Here is a 5,022-nt window from a genome sequence, read left to right on the forward strand (position 1 = left end):
GATTGGAAACCCGATCACCGCCTACCCCTCCCCTCGGCTTGCTCAATCCCCTTCAAGGACAAGGGCTCAAGTGTGCACGCGCTCTCTCCTTCCCCACTGGGGGAGGTCACCTTCCGATGGCAAGGGCGGTCTCTGCAGCCTCTCCCGGCTTACAGACTTCAACACAGGGGCCCCGTTATTTCTAAAACTTGCCCATCTTTGACTGTTCTCATGCTCTCATTTGGATACGTTTAGTCCAAATAGAAATAAATTTTATTTTGCATTCCAGGTCAACTTTAGAGGACCGCTGGTCTTAGCCAAGACGTGGGTCGCATGTTACCTTGGAATGGTACTGATGCTTCTGAATGTTGTTAAAAATAAAACTGAACTTTCAGTATTCAACATCTTGGTTATAAAGTTCATTTGGTACAACAGTGACTCCCCCAACCCCCACCTTAATTCAGCAAACTCCCACTGCTAGTTGTCCGATCAGATCAATGAGGCCTAGTGCCTGACTTTTGAAGTTCCTCTACAAATCTGGGTGCTCTCAGAAGCAGGCTTTGCCCTCAAGGGAAGATAACTGGGTAAGATGCGTTCGTTTTCTCCGTCGGTCTCTGAGCCACCCCAAGGCTGAAAGATACATTCATTCGTGTGTTTTTAATACCCAGCCCAGTGCCTTGTACAATAAGGTATTGGTGAATCAGTGATTAAGCATTCGGGGGCATCCTAAAGATTCAGCCTCCCCTGTGTTGTCTGTTTCTTTTCATTAAAAAGCTTTCAGAAAGAGCAAACACCCTGAATTTGAAAGGAAGTTTTTTTGTGTTTGTTTTTATGTAAATGGCCCTTAATTCTATCATTGCTGCTTTCATTTCATTTTTGTGCCAGGCGTTGAAGGTACAAAGCTGAACATAACACTATGCCCTCTGAGATGCTCCCAGTTCAAAAGAAACAAGTAGGCAAATTCTTTTCATTGGAATACAGTGTGATAGGTAGATAATCTCAAAAGCCTTGCATTCACCTTGAACCCAAGTTGGAAGCACACTCAAGAATCACCCTGGCAATACCTCTTTCTGACCTACTTTCCAAAACAACTGATGTGTCCTATAGACTTCTAAGCATCTCCCTATTGATTTTCTCTCCTTCTTACCATCCCTGTTACTGTGTATCTTTGGGTGGAGAGTAAGGGAGACAGAAAAAAAAAAAAAAATAGGAAGAGGTCTCTATTTTTTTCCTCTACTCTCATCTTCATTCCCTCCACATTCAGTTACTAATCTGACTGATCCATGTGAGTTCTCCAGTATGTAGCTCTGACTACCAAGACAGTACCCAGTGCCAGTCTTGAATATTTTTGAGAATTGTATGCCCAGGCAACTTATTTTTGAAATGTGAAGTGTGAAAGTCAATTTTATACCTGCAGTGATTCAGACAATATACATGGGGTTCAGGACATGCTACCCCAGAGAATGGCAACTTGACATACTGAGTATCTTAAACTGAAGAAGTCTGACACAACAGCAAAAGTAGGAAGGTCACTCTGACCTCGCTCCATCTCCATTCTTACCCTTCTTCCCAAAAGAAATAAATCTCCTACATGAAAGGTACCTTCCCTGTGCCAAACCATTCTTATCCCCAAAGACATGGAATTTGGGCAAAAAAATCTGGCTCAACAACTCTGTTAAACTCACCTTTACCTTCCTAGGTACTTCTTCCCCATTTACTACCTTTAGCTCAAACCTCTTTGTCTTGTCAAATTCTTCACAAATTTATTATTTCTTTGTCCTTAAGATATAAAAGCTTCCTGCTCTGGTTACTTCCTTTGGTCTTCATTTTTTTTTTGTGAAGGCTCCCATGGATGTGTAAAATTTGCATGCTTTTCTCCTGTTAATCTGTCTCTAACTTTTCAGACCTAGCCAGAGTTCCTAAGAGGGTTGAAGAAAACTTTTTTCTTCCCTGTGCCCCATACCATTCCATCCTTTAAGAAATTGGAAGCTATGTTGACGCATTGAAAAATAAGCAAAATTAGGAATCCAAGAAAGGAGGAAGTTACGTCATGAAGCATAGACAGCTTGGGATAATAAGAAAGAGATTGGGTCTTCATCTGGTTCCCAGCACAGAACTCCTAAAATCCTTGTAATTTCCTAAATGGTAGGAGTAACTTCTATTCATAACAAGCCCTTTCCAGCATTCCTGAGTTTATGCTAATAAGGTGATTCAGTGAGAGTTCCGTAGGTAGCATTAGGATGGAGCTAGTCTCCAAAAAGACCAGGTGATTGGAGAGATAGAACTTTGAGCTCACCCACCAACCTCTGGAATGGAGATTGGAGACTAAAGCTCTAAAAAAATTCTTGAACAAGATTTGATCAGGTTCTGGGTTGTTAAACATGCTGAGAGGGCAGTGCACTGCAGTTCCTTTAGGACAGAAACTCCTGTGCTTTGTTCCTTCCAGATCTCGCCCTATGGACCTCTTCATTGGGCTGTTCATCTGTATCCTTTACAATATCCTTTTTAATAAACTGATGATCTTGTAAGTGTTTCTCTGTGTTCTGTGAGCCACTCTATCAAAATTAATCCACTCCCAGAATGGGGTCGTGGGAACCTCTGATTTATAACCAGTTTATAGCCTGGACTTGTGATTGGCATCTGAAGTAGGCAGGGGAGGGCAGCCTTGTGAGACTGAGCTCTTAACCTGTGGGATCTGATGCTATTTCTAGGTAGATAGCGTCAGGAATGAGTTACGTTTGTGGGCCACGTGGTCTGCGTCTATTGAGAACTGGAGAATTGCCTGGTGGTTAGGAAAACAGAGTCAGCATTATCTCTTCATTTAGAGATAAAACTAAATAGTTCCGGGGTGCCTGGGTGGCTCAGTGGGTTAAGCCTCTGCCTTCAGCTCAGGTCATGATCCCAGGATCCTGGGATTGAGCCCCCGCATCGGGTTCCCTGCTCACTGGGGAGCCTGCTTCCCCCATCCCCCACCTCTCTGCCTGCCTCTCTGCCTACTTGTGATCTCTGTCAAATAAATAAATAAATAAATCTTAAAAACAAAAACAAAAACAAAAACAAAAAACCTAAATAGTTCCCCAAATTTTGGTTATAATATTGAATGCAAAAGTCAAAGAACCATCAAAACAGAAGATTATTTCTTTCAAAATATAGTTATTGAGACATATGTGGCAGACAGTGTTTTAGGGATCGAGATGGACAGGATGCCCTCCAATGGAGAACAAGTTAATAAAAATGATAGGATAAGGACTGCAAACATATTAATATACAGTTGTTCTGTCTGCACTTTTCCTACCTTTGGGCCTTTGTGAATAGTACTTACGTGTGGTAATAAAGTCTCCTGCAAAGGGTAGAGTGCTTTGCTTCTATAAAAAGTTACCCCAAAATTAGAATTAGGTCTTGTCTTTCCTTTCCTTTCCTTTTCTTTTCTTTCTTTCTTCCTTTCCTTTCCTTTTTCTTTTTTCCTTTTTCTTACATCTTGTGCCTTTAAAAAAATTATCTCTTGTTGTCAGATTATCAGCTCTTTTAAAACCATATTCATGGAATTTTGGAATGGAATAGGAGCTCTGACATAATCTAATCCAAATGAATACCCAGAGTTTGAGTGCCTGACCTCGTATTACTCTGTGAGTTAACAATAGAACCAGAACTAGATTTGATCTTGCCGCTGTGCCTGTGGGAATTCTTTTAATTAGTTTTCTGTTTTTGTTGTTATGTGGTTACAAAACCAGACGAGCTAATCTTATTAAAACTGTAAATTCCTTCCTTATTCATCTTTATATCTCCAGGTAATATAGTATCTGACAAGATACTCTTGTCTCTCCCAGAAACATATTAAATGTGGGGCACAATATGAGCAAATAAACTCTATGAGTTAGGATCTCTGAGGCATCTTTGGTTCATAGATTCATACAACTCCCTCCCCTTTTTTTTCTTGCCATTATCCTTTATTTCCTAATTCTTTTTTTTTTTTAAGATTTTATTTATTTATTTATTTGACAGAGAGATGACAAGCTGGCAGAGAGAGGGGGGAAGGAGGCTCCCCACTGAGCAGAGAGCCTGATGGATGTGGGACTTGAGCCCAGGACCCTGAGACCATGACCTGAGCTGAAGGCAGAGGCTTTAACCCAGTGAGCCACCCAGGTGCCCCTATTTCCCAATTCTTACGTATGTTTCAGGCAGCTGAGTTTCCTTGAAGCTGAGTTCTGGTGGAGGAATTGTTACTCAAGTTGAAACTACAATAACAGTATTTGCTTATAAATGAAGAACTGATATTGGTAGTTATCTTTAATTATTTAAAAAAAAAAAACAAAAAACAAAAATACAAGGCCTAGGAGAGAAACCAGTTATTGGTGGAGAAAGAAGAAAAGTGAAGATTAAATGTCTTGGAAAGCAAAATAATTAGATTTCATTGCATAGGTGTTCACTGGATAGTTGTAATTTAGAGTAACATTTTTGTGCACATATTAGCTATTCCTTTTCTTTCTCTCTCTCTCTTCTTTTTTTTTTTTTAAGATTTTATTTATTTTTTTGACAGAGAGAGACACAGCAAGACAGGGAATACAAGCAGAGTGGAAGACTCCTGCTGAGCAGGGAGCCTGATGGGGGGCTGATCCCAGGATCCTGGGATCATGACCCCAGCTAAAGGCAGATGCTTGATGACGGAGCCACCCAGGCGCCCCTAGCTGTTCCTTTCCAAAGGAGGTAATGCTATCCTGAATTACATTAGGAGTTTTGAAATAACACACGGAGGAGTGAGGAGGATATGGACTAGTTGTGCTAAGCTATTTGGGGACCCTAGTGTACCTGAAAGTTGGGTGTTTAGAAGTAACATTCTCGGCAGCAAATTCCTGAACTCAAATCAAAGAATGTGCATGGATTTTTTTTTTTTAAAGATTTATTTTTAAGATTTATTTATTTGAGAGAGAGAGAGCATGTGGGGGTTGGGGGACGGGGCACAGAGGGAAAGGAAGAGAATCTCAAATAGACTCTTGCTGAGCTGGGAGCCCCCAGCATGGCTCCATCCCATGACCCTGAGATCTT

This window comes from Enhydra lutris, unplaced genomic scaffold (genome assembly GCF_002288905.1).
Source record: "Enhydra lutris kenyoni isolate GAN:26980312 unplaced genomic scaffold, ASM228890v2 scaffoldscaffold84, whole genome shotgun sequence".
NCBI classification, from domain to species: Eukaryota; Metazoa; Chordata; class Mammalia; order Carnivora; family Mustelidae; genus Enhydra; species Enhydra lutris.